The 12,367-nt window shown below is 41.4% G+C and overlaps 1 non-coding gene across 1 annotated transcript; it reads left to right on the forward strand.

Moving 5' to 3' along the window:
* The first annotated feature begins 10,118 nt into the window (after window positions 1-10,118).
* LOC130959787 (small nucleolar RNA R71) lies at window positions 10,119-10,226 on the forward strand. The gene has a single exon (XR_009078853.1). It is a non-coding gene; the product is annotated as a small nucleolar RNA R71 (small nucleolar RNA).
* Window positions 10,227-12,367: the final 2,141 nt, after the last annotated feature.

A 12,367-nucleotide genomic window follows, 5' to 3' on the forward strand; every position in this document is an offset into this window, starting at 1 on the left:
GGTTTAGAAAGTATTGGAACTTAGAAATACCTGAGGGGTGTCAGTGTATTTATAGTGGTGAACCAATAACCACCGTTGGAGTAGTTCCATCTTTTAAGGAGGATAACCGTCCCTTTATCTTAGGGAAGTGGAGATATGACTCCTAGAAATGGATTGAGAGATTTTAGGAGCAGTTATTTATTTGAATGTAGGTTATCTGCCAGCTAATCTTCGATCCCAACTTCCACAAACTGGAGCGTGTCGAACCCGACCTCTTTTGAGGGGGTTGGTAAGTAACGAAGGCCAATCTTTAGTTTGGGTCTTTTTAGGCTCATTTGGACCTGGGTCTTAATGTTGGGCCAGGGTATGAACAGTGCCCCTACTCGAGTCCGATCTCTTTTAATTATGAGTTGGACTCGAGTATTTGAACTCGGGCTAGTAGCCGACGTGAAGTAGATACTGACGTGATTTTAAAACCGACGTGATTTAAAAATTTTCAACAGTCGCGTCTGTTAAGGGTTTCGTATTTACACGTGGGGAGCAGTTACATCGGTAACGACGCGTATCTTTAATGATAGCCTCGTTTTACTTTTTTCCCCTAATGTGTTTATAAATACTTTTTCCTCTTTTTCTTCTGTCTCTTTCGTTTTCTGAAATCTCTTAACCAGAATCCTCATTTTTCCAAAGAGAAAATGTTTTTCCCTTCCTTCTTGGAGTGCTTCGTTGCTGTTCCTGCTCGCTTTTACTTCCATATACAAAGGTTAGCCCTTTTCTCTCTCCTCTTTATTATTAGATGCTCTACTTTGTATTTTTAGAGTAGTTTTGGCGTGTTTGTATCGAGTCTGTCTGTAAGCCTAGTGATTCTGTTTTATTGTGGGGCTTGCTTTGATCCTTTTAGGGACCCAGTGTTTGATCTCCTTTTATTTTTTCTTTGTAGGTCTCGCTGCCTTTTTACCTACTTATTTTTTCTGCAAAAGATATCTTCTCTTGAGTCTCTTTCGCGATGGGTGGATGTTACTGTTCTAGGAGAAGAACCCTTAGTAGACACCGACTACATTACTGACCTCCGCACCCACCATAGGATTTGTGTTCTTGATGAGGATGAACCCAAATATGAGTTGATTGCCCCGGGTCCTGAAGACTGCGTTTGTTTTGGGAAGGCTGCCAACGCTGACCCCATTTTTTTTATGTATGAGAGCCTTTTTACCCGTCTGGGGGTGTTTCTGCCTTTCTCTGATTTTGAGGTGGAGGTTTTGAACCACTGCCGAGTTGCTCCTACTCAACTCCATCCCAATTTTTGGGGTTTTATGAAAATTTACCAACTTGTCAGTCGAGAACCTGACTTTCCGACCTCTTTGAAAATCTTTTTCTATCTATTTTATATGACCAAGCCCTTCAGTGGGCAAAATAATAAGCAATAGTGAATTTCTTTTCGAGCCATTCAAAGTCAGAAAGTTTTCCTCTTTACTGGTTAGAGGCCTCTCCTGTGGATAAGTATGGCCTGGATGAGGTTGAGGAGGCTGTTGTGGGGTTCTTCTGAGAAATTTGGGGATGGGCCCCTAATCTGGACACCAAAAAATTTCTTCAAAGATCTCCGAGTTTTATGCGGACCCAATTAGATAGCTTTATTGTTGATTTAGATAATTTCTGACTTGTAATCCTCCGATTTGCTATTTCTGATTTCCTCCGATTTGTAGATTAATTATTTGTTTACTTCTTTTTTAGAAATGGTGAAGAAAGGTTCTAGCTCCTCCTACTTGAAGGTCCAGGATGCCAAGAGGAGGTATCGGGCTCGGGTCGATGCCGCCAGGGTTGCTGGCACTCTTCCTCCGCCTCCTTCTCCTCCTCGTGATCTGGGGACCTCTTCTCATCCTATTTTGGTAACTTTCAGTCCTGCCTTTTCTCTTTCTCCCCTCATCCAACCCCCTCCTGAAACCGAGAAAAAGAAGCGTAAGACTTCAGAGTCTGGCTCTTCTTTTTCTGGGAAAGCTAATTTTGATGGCCCCGAGTTTGTTCGGAATCACATCTATCCTTATACTCGAATTAATATAGATGATGTTTCCGTTCGAAACCATCTTAATTTCTTAGTTCATGGGAGTGTTCAAGCGGCAGGAGTATGCACGAAGCTCCTTGATATTTTGGAAAAGACTCCCCTTAGCTCTTTGGGCTCAACCCAAAAGGTTGAAGAGTTAGAGGGGAGGATTTTTCTCTATCAAGAGGAAGAGAAGAGGCTTAAGAAAGAGGTCGCCGAGCTGAGGGAGGAGAGGACTCGGCTTCAGGAGATAGAGAAGAAGTTGATGGGCCAGTGTGCCATGGCGGAGGGCCTTAAGGAGAAGGCGGAGCAAAATTATGTCAGGCTCTTTGGGGATAACCTTGACTTGAAGAAGGAGCTAGCATGATGTCGAGAGGCTTTCTAGGACTTGGAGGATTCGGTGGCTGAAAGTTCGGAGGAGGCTTGGAGGGTCTTTAAGGAGCAGGTCGGAGTTATCGCCCCGACTTGGACCTTTCTCCTCTTGACCCTGACAAAATTGTTGTGGATGGGGCCATCATTTCTTCTCCCCGACCTGAGACTGACTCCGACCTGAAGACTCGGGGGCAGAGGATAGTAGAGTCCCCTCCTCGTGAGGAGCGACAAGATGAAGACCTCCCGAGTTCTTCTGGGGTTCCCGCTCAAGATCCTGAACAGTCTGCTCCGTCCTCTCCTGTTGCTGCTCTGACTTCTCTCCTTGCCACTGATCCGACTTCTGGTGACTCTTAATTTTTCTTCCGTTTGATTTAAGCTATTTTGGGGCCCGGCTTTTGGGTCCTCTTTTTTGAACAATTTAATATTTTTATTGTTTCTGTGGTGATTTCTCCTGACATTCCCTTGGCCTTTTATGGCCGTTAAAAAAAATTGCTTTAATTGTTATCCCATTTTTTGGATAAGGGGTTTAAGACTAATTGGTGCGCGCATGCTTTCTGCAATTTTTCCTTCGCTAGGTTTTTCATAAAAACCCTTTTGATGTTTTTTTCTTTTGGAAGAAAAACTTTTTATCTAGGTAAGCTAAGTTGTTTTTGGATTTTCCAAAGATTCGAGACAGCTTCTGCCTTTGTTGATGGTTCTTCTTTTTATCCCTTTTTGGCATTCCTTATGAATTCAAAATTTCTTATTTGGATTGTTCATAACTTAGGCTATTTTTGCGATGCATTTCGATTCTTCTCGATGTTTCCGACTTGTTAGTCGTTACATATCCGAGTTTACATGATCTGCTTTTATAGCCTCTTTACACCGGCTTGTACCTCCTCGTTTTATCCTGCCAACCACGTAGGTCGGGCATGGGATTTTTACGTTTTGCCAAGCTTAAGTTGGTGCGATTCGTAGAAAAACGATAATAACTTAAAAGGAATTTATAAAGAAATGTAGAAAAAGATCTTTATTTATTCACGAAGGTACTTTTTGCTACTAAGAGGTTGAAAATTGTTGCCCCTTAGCCTCCACTTTGATGTCTCGTTAAACCCCCTTCAGGAAAACCCTTCTTTATGGGAAGAAACCATGAAGTCGGGAAAAAGAGTACACCAGGGAGTGGAGTTCACTTTTAACTATAGTACATTTTCATATTACAAGCATGCCACGACTTATGTAATTCAGTGCCGTTTAAGTCGGTCACCTTGTAGTAGCCTTTTCCTAGGACCTCATTAATTTTATATGGCTCTTTCCAGTTTGCAGCAAGCTTTCCATCCACAGACTATTTAACTCCTATGTCGTTTCTGATCAAGATCAAGTCATCCAGGACGAAGCTTCTTGGTGGCGCGAAGTTGTGATCAATACTTTTCAAAACATAAACAATCCCTAGTAATGGCTCCAAAGACTTGGTGCTCAATACCATGGCATAAACACAACTTCGCACAACTAACCAGCAAGTGCACTGGGTCGTCCAAGTAATAAACCTTACGCGAGTAAGGGTCGATCCCACGGAGATTGGTGGTATGAAGCAAGCTATGGTCACCTTGTAAATCTCAGTCAGGCAGACTCAAATGGGTATAGTGATAAACGAATAAAGCATAAAGATAAAGATAGAGATACTTATGTATATCATTGGTGTAAGAGCTTCAGACAAGCGTATGAAGATGCCTTCCCTTCCGTCTCTCTGCTTTCCTACTGCCTTCATCCAATCCTTCTTACTCCTTTCCATGGCAAGCTCGTGTAGGGTTTCACTGTTGTCAGCAGCTACCTCCCATCCTCTCAGTGAAAATACGTCCCTGATGCTCTGTCACAGCATAGGCTAATCATCTGTCGGTTCTCGTTCAGGCCGGAATAATATCCATTGATACTTTTACGTCTGTCACTAACGCCCTAGCCTGCTAGGAGTTTGAAGCACGTCACAGTCATTCAATCATTGAATCCTACTCAGAATACCACAGACAAGGTGAGACCTTCCGGATTCTCTTGAATGCCGCCATCAGTTCTTGCCTATACCACGAAGACTCTGATCTCACGGAATGGCTGGCTCGTTTGTCAGGCGAGCACTCGGTTGTCAGGCGATCAACCATGCATCGTGCAATCAGAAATCCAAGAGATATTCACTAAGCCTCAGATGCTTGTAGAACAAGAGTGGTTGTCAGTCACTTTGTTCATGGGTGAGAATGATGATGGGCGTCAATCATCACCTTCATCAAGTTGAAGAACAAGTGATATCTTGGACAAAGAACAAGCGGAATTGAATAGAAGAACAATAGTAATTGCATTAATACTCGAGGTACAGCAGAGCTCCACACCTTAATCTATGGTGTGTAGAAACTCCACCGTTGAAAATACATAAGAACAAGGTCTAGGCATGGCCGAATGGCCAGCCTCCCAATGATCTAAGATAGCATAAAACGAAGATAGCTACCAAAGTCCCTAGATACAATAGTAAAAGGTCCTACTTATAGATAACTAGTAGCCTAAGGTGTACAAAGATGAGTAAATGACATAAAAATCCACTTTCGGGCCCACTTGGTGTGTGCTTGGGCTGAGCAATGAAGCATTTTCGTGTAGAGACTCTTCTTGGAGTTAAACGCCAGCTTTTATGCCAGTTTGGGCGTTTAACTCCCATTTAGGTGCCAGTTCCGGCGTTTAACGCTGGAATTTCTTGAGGTGACTTTGAACGCCGGTTTGGGCCATCAAATCTTGGGCAAAGTATGGACTATCATATATTGCTGGAAAGCCCAGGATGTCTACTTTCCAACGCCGTTGAGAGCGCGCTAATTGGGCTTCTGTAGCTCCAGAAAATCCACTTCGAGTGCAGGGAGGTCAGAATCCAATAGCATCTGCAGTCCTTTTGAGTCTCTGGATCAGATTTTTGCTCAGATCCCTCAATTTCAGCCAGAAAATACCTGAAATCACAGAAAAACACACAAACTCATAGTAAAGTCCAGAAAAGTGAATTTTAATTAAAAACTAATAAAAATATAATAAAAACTCAACTAAAACTACTAAAAACATACTAAAAACAATGCCAAAAAGTGTACAAATTATCCGCTCATCACAACACCAAACTTAAATTGTTGCTTGTCCCCAAGCAACTGAAAATCAAATAAGATAAAAAGAAGAGAATATGCAATGAACTCCAAAAACATCTATGAAGATCAGTATTAATTAGATGAGCGGGGCTTTTAGCTTTTTGCCTCTGAATAGTTTTGGCATCTCACTCTATCCTTTGGAATTCAGAATGATTGGCTTCTTTAGGAACTCAGAATCCGGATAGTGTTATTGATTCTCCTAGTTAAGTATGATGATTCTTGAACACAGCTACTTTATGAGTCTTGGCCGTGGCCCAAAGCACTCTGTCTTCCAGTATTACCACCGGATACATACATGCCACAGACACATAATTGGGTGAACCTTTTCAGATTGTGACTCAGCTTTGCTAGAGTCCCCAATTAGAGGTGTCCAGGGTTCTTAAGCACACTCTTATTGCCTTGGATCACAACTTTATTTTTTTCTTTTTCTTTCTTTTTCTCTTTCTCCCTTTTTTTTTCTTTTTTTTTCGGTTTTTTTTTTCGCTTGCTTTCTTTCTTTTTTTTTTGTATTCACTGCTTTTTCTTGCTTCAAGAATCATTTTTATGATTTTTCAGATCCTCAGTAACATGTCTTCTTTTTCATCATTCTTTCAAGAGCCAACCTTCATGAACCACAAATTCAAGATACATATGCACTGTTTAAGCATACATTCAGAGAACAAGAGTATTGCCACCACATCAAATTAATTAAACTATTATAAAATTCAGAATTCATGCAATTCTTTCCTTTTCAATTAAGCACGTTTTTATTCAAGAAAGGTGATGGATTCATAGGACATTCATAACTTTAAGGCATAGACACTAAGACACTAATGATCACAAGACACAAACATGGATAAACATAAGCATAAAATTCGAAAAACAGAAGAATAAAGAACAAGGAAATCAAAGAACGGGTCCACCTTAGTGATGGCGGCTCTTTCTTCCTCTTGAAGATCCTATGGAGTGCTTGAGCTCCTCAATGTCTCTTCCTTGTCTTTGTTGCTCCTCCCTCATGGTTCTTTGGTCTTCTCTAATTTCATGAAGGATGATGGAGTGTTCTTGATGCTCCACCCTTAGTTGTCCCATGTTGGAACTCAGTTCTCCTAGGGAGGTGTTTAGTTGCTCCCAATAGTTTTGCGGAGGAAAGTGCATCCCTTGAGGAATCTCAGGGATCTCATGATGAGTGGGGTCTCTTGTGTGCTCCATCCTTTTCTTAGTAATGGGCTTGTCCTCATCAATAGGGGTATCTCCTTCTATGTCAATTCCAACTGAATAACAGAGGTGACAAATGAGATGAGGAAAGGCTAGCCTTGCCAAGGTGGAAGACTTGTCCGCCACTTTATAGAGTTCTTGGGCTATAACCTCATGAACTTCCACTTCTTCTCCAATCATGATGCTATGAATCATGATGGCCTGGTCTAGAGTAACTTTGGACCGGTTGCTAGTGGGAATGATTGAGCGTTGGATGAACTCCAACCATCCTCTAGCCACGGGTTTGAGGTCATGCCTTCTCAATTGAACCGGCTTGCCTCTTGAATCTCTCTTCCATTGTGCGCCCTCTTCACATATGACTGTGAGGACTTGGTCCAACCTTTGATCAAAGTTGACCCTTCTTGTGTAAGGATGTTCATCTTCTTGCATCATAGGCAAGTTGAATGCTAACCTTACGCTTTCCGGACTGAAATCCAAGTATTTCCCCCGAACCATAGTAAGATAATTCTTTGGATTCGGGTTCATACTTTGATCATGGTTCTTTGTGATCCATGCGTTGGCATAGGACTCTTGAACCATCAAGATTCCGACTTGTTGAATGGGGTTGGTGAGTACTTCCCAACCTCTTCTTCGGATCTCATGGCGGATCTCCGGATATTCACCCTTTTTGAGTGAAAAGGGGACCTCGGGGATCACCTTCTTCAAGGCCACAACTTCATAGAAGTGGTCTTGATGCACCCTTGAGATGAATCTCTCCATCTCCCATGACTCGGAGGTGGAAGCTTTTGCCTTCCCTTTCCTCTTTCTAGAGGTTTCTCCGGCCTTGGATGCCATAAATGGTTATGGAAAACGAAAAAGCAACGCTTTTACCACACCAAACTTAAAAGGTTTGCTCGTCCTCGAGCAAAAGAAGAAAGAAGAGAGTAGAAGAAGAAGAAATGAGGGAGAGGGGAGTGGCTTTGTATTCGGCCAAAGAAGGGGAGAAGTGGTGTTTAGGATGTGTGAAAATGAGGGAGTGAAGAAGGGTATTTATAGGGGAGAGGGGAGATGGTGTTCGGCCATTATGGGTGGGTTTTGGGAGGGAAAGTGGTTTGAATTTGAAGGGTGAGGTTGGTGGGGTTTTATGAAGGATGGATGTGAGTGGTGAAGATAAAGATGGGATTTGATAGGTGAAGGGTTTTTGGGGAAGAGGTATTGAGGAGATTGGTGAATGGGGGAAGAAGAGAGAGGGTGGTGGTGGGGTAGGTGGGGGTCCTGTGGGGTCCACAGATCCTGTGGTGTCAAGGAAAAGTCATCCCTGCACCAAATGTTGCTCAAAATCACGTTTTGAGCCATTTCTGGCGTTAAACGCCGGGCTGGTGCCCATTCCTGGCGTTTAACGCCAGGTTCTTGCCCTTTTCTGGCGTTTAACGCCAGTCCGGTGCCCCTTTCTGGCGTTAAACGCCCAGAATGGTGCCAGACTGGGCGTTAAACGCCCAACTGCTAGCCTCACTGGCGTTTAAACGCCAGTGAATTCTTCCTCCAGGGTGTGCTATTTTTCTTCCTGTTTTTCATTCTGTTTTTGCTTTTTCAATGGATTTTGTGACTTCTTATGATCATCAACCTACAAAAAACATAAAATAACAAAAGAAAATATATAAAATATAATCATTGGGTTGCCTCCCAACAAGCACTTCTTTAATGTCAGTAGCTTGACAGATGGCTCTCATGGAGCCTCACAAATGATCAGAGCAATGTGGGAATCTCCCAACACCAAACTTAGAGTTTGAATGTGGGGGTTCAACACCAAACTTAGAGTTTGGTTGTGGCCTCCCAACACCAAACTTAGAGTTTGACTTTGGGGGCTCTATTTGTCTCTGATTTGAGGGAAGCTCTTCAAGCTTCATCTCCATGGTGACAGAGGGATATCCTTGAGCCTTAAACACCAAGGATTTTTCATTCACTTGAATGATCAGTTCACCTCTATCAACATCAATCACAGCCTTTGCTGTGGCTAGGAAGGGTCTGCCAAGGATGATGGATTCATCTATGCACTTCCCAGTCTCTAGGACTATGAAATCAGTAGGAATGTAATGGTCTTCAACTTTTACCAAAACATTCTCTACAAGTCCATGAGCTTGTTTTCTTGAGTTGTCTGCCATCTCCAATGAGATTCTTGCAGCTTGTACCTCAAAGATCCCTAGCTTCTCCATTACAGAGAGAGGCATGAGGTTCACACTTGACCCTAAGTCACACAGGGCCTTCTTGAAGGTCATGGTGCCTATGGTACAAGGTATGGAAAACTTCCCAGGATCTTGTCTCTTTTTAGGTAATTTCTGCCTAGACAAGTCATCCAGTTCTTTGGTGAGCAAGGGAGGTTCATCTTCCCAAGTCTCATTTCCAAATAACTTGTCATTTAACTTCATGATTGCTCCAAGGTATTTAGCAACTTGCTCTTCAGTGACATACTCATCCTCTTCAGAGAAGGAATACTCATCAGAGCTCATGAAAGGCAGAAGTAAGTCCAATGGAATCTCTATGGTCTCATTTTGAGCCTCAGATTCCCATGGTTCCTCATTGGGGAACTCAGAGGAGGTTGGTGCACGCCCATTGAGGTCTTCCTCAGTGGCGTCCACCTCCTCTCTTTCCTCTCCATATTTGGCCATGGTTATGGCTTTGCACTCTCCTTTTGGATTTTCTTCTGTATTACTTGGGAGAGTACTAGGAGGGAGTTCAGTAACTTTCTTGCTCAGCTGACCCACTTGTCCTTCCAAATTTCTGATGGAGGACCTTGTTTCATTCATGAAACTTTGAGTGGTTTTGATTAGATCAGAGACCATTGTTGCTAAGTTAGAGGTATTCTGCTTAGAACTCTCTGTCTGTTGCTGAGAAGATGATGGAAAAGGCTTGTTATTGCTAAACCTGTTTCTTCCACCATTATTATTATTGAAACCTTGTTGAGGTCTCTCTTGATTCTTCCATGAGAAATTTGGGTGATTTCTCCATGAAGAATTATAGGTGTTTCCATAGGGTTCTCCTAGGTAATTCACCTCTTCCATTGAAGGGTTCTCAGGATCATAAGCTTCTTCCTCAGATGAAGCTTCCTTAGTACTGCCAGGTGTATTTTGCATTCCAGACAGACTTTGAGAAATCAAATTGACTTGTTGAGTCAATATCTTGTTCTGAGCCAGTATGGCATTCAGAGTGTCAATCTCAAGAACTCCTTTCTTCTGACTAGTCCCATTGTTCACAGGATTTCTTTCAGAAGTGTACATGAATTGGTTATTTGCAACCATTTCAATTAGCTCTTGAGCCTCTGCAGGCGTCTTCTTCAGATGAAGAGATCCTCCAGCAGAGCTATCCAAAGACATCTTGGATAGTTCAGAGAGACCATCATAGAAATTACCTATGATGCTCCATTTAGAAAGCATGTCTGAGGGACATTTTCTGATTAATTATTTGTATCTTTCCCAAGCTTCATAGAGGGATTCTCCATCCTTCTGTCTGAAGGTTTGGACTTCCACTCTAAGCTTACTCCATTTTTGAGGTGGAAAGAACTTTGCCAAGAAGGCATTGACTAGCTTTTCCCAAGAGTCCAGGCTATCCTTAGGTTGTGAGTCCAACCATATTCTAGCTCTGTCTCTTACAGAAAAAGGGAATAGCATCAGTCTGTAGACCTCAGGGTCAACCCCATTAGTCTTGACTGTGTCACAGATTTGCAAGAACTCAGCTAAAAACTGATGAGGATCTTCCATTGGAAGTCCATGGAACTTGCAATTCTGTTGCATTAGAGAAACTAATTGAGGCTTAAGCTCAAAGTTGTTTGCTCCAATGGCAGGGATAGAGATGCTTTTCCCATAGAAGTTGGGAGTAGGTGCAGTAAAGTCACCCAACACCTTCCTTGCATTGTTGGCATTGTTGTTGTTTTCGGCTGCCATGTGTTCTTCTTCTTTGAAGAATTCGGTCAGGTCCTCTAAAGAGAGTTGTGTTTTGGCTTCTCTTAGCTTTCGCTTCAAGGTTCTTTCAGGTTCAGGGTCAGCTTCAACAAGAATGCCTTTGTCTTTGCTTCTGCTCATATGAAAGAGAAGAGAACAAGAAGATGTGGAATCCTCTATGTCACAGTATAGAGATTCCTTAAGGTGTCAGAGGAAACGAAAAATAGAAGAAAAGAAGGTAGAAGAATTCGAACTTGATTAGATAGAGTTCGAATTGTGCATTAAGAAGGAGTAGTACTCCATAAATAGAAGGATGTGGGAAGGAGGGAAGAGGATTTTCGAAAATTAATTAAAAAGATGTTAAAAACATTTTAAAATTTGATTGATAATTTTCGAAAATTGAAAGTGGAAAAGAAATCAAGTGATTTTTGAAAAAGATTTTGAAATTAGAAATTAAGAAGATTTGATTGAAAACTATTTTGAAAAAGATGAGGTTGAGGAGATATGATTGGTTAAAAAATTTGATTTGAAAACAATTTTAAAAGATTTGATTTTGAAAATTAATGACTTGCCTAACAAGAAAAGATATGATTCAAACATTAAACCTTTCTCAACAGAAAAGGCAACAAATTTGAGATGTTCAATCAAATCATTAATTGTTAGTAAGTATCTTTGAAAAAGGAAAGAAATTGATTTTGAAAGCATTTGATTGAAAAGATATGATTTGAAAAAGATTTGGTTTTGAAAAACTTTGAAAACTTGAAAAAAAATTGATTTGAAAACAAAATCTTCCCCTAGCACCCTCCTGGCGTTAAACGCCCAGAATGGTATCCATTCTGGCGTTTAACGCCCAAAATGCACCCTTTTTGGGCGTTAAACGCCCAACCAGGTACCCTGGCTGGCGTTTAAACGCCAGTCTGCCTTCTTCACTGGGCATTTTTGAATGCCCAGCTTTTTCTGTATAATTCCTCTGCAGTATGTTCTGAATCTTCAATTCCTTGTATTATTGACTTGAAAAGACACAAATAAAAAATATTTTTGGATTTTTTAATAATCAAAATGCAACAAGAATCAAATAACAATGCATGCAAGACACCAAACTTAGCAGTTTGTATACTGCTGACACTATGTGAGACACATAAACACTCAAGCCAAAAGAATTCAAAGATCAGAGTAAGAAATCATCAAGAATTACTTGAAGATCCTTAAGACACATGAATGAATGCATGCAATTGACACCAAACTTAAGATGAGACACTAGACTTAAGCAAGAAACATAAAATCTTTTTGGTTTTTATGATTTTGTGATTTTTTTTGTATTTTTCGAAACTTAAGTGGAAAAAGATATCAAAATTCTTAATGAGAATTCCAGGAATCAGTGCAATGCTAGTCTAAGACTCCGGTCCAGGAATTAGACATGGCTTCACAGCCAGCCAAGCTTTCAAAGAAAGCTTCGGTCCAAAACACTAGACATGGCCAATGGCCAGCCAAGCCTTAGCAGATCATTGCTCCAATAGCAAGATTGATAGAGATCAACAAGCTATTGTGATGATCAGTTGAAACCTCGGTCCAATAAGATTAGACATGGCTTTTTCAGCCAGCCAGATTTCAACAAATCATCATGAAACTCTAGAATTCATCTTCAAGGATTTCGAAAAAAAATAAATGCCTAATCTAAGCAACAAGATGAACCGTCAGTTGTCCATACACAAGAACAATCCCCGGCAACGGCGCCAAAA

Source organism: Arachis stenosperma, chromosome 10 (genome assembly GCF_014773155.1).
Source record: "Arachis stenosperma cultivar V10309 chromosome 10, arast.V10309.gnm1.PFL2, whole genome shotgun sequence".
NCBI lineage: Eukaryota > Viridiplantae > Streptophyta > Magnoliopsida > Fabales > Fabaceae > Arachis > Arachis stenosperma.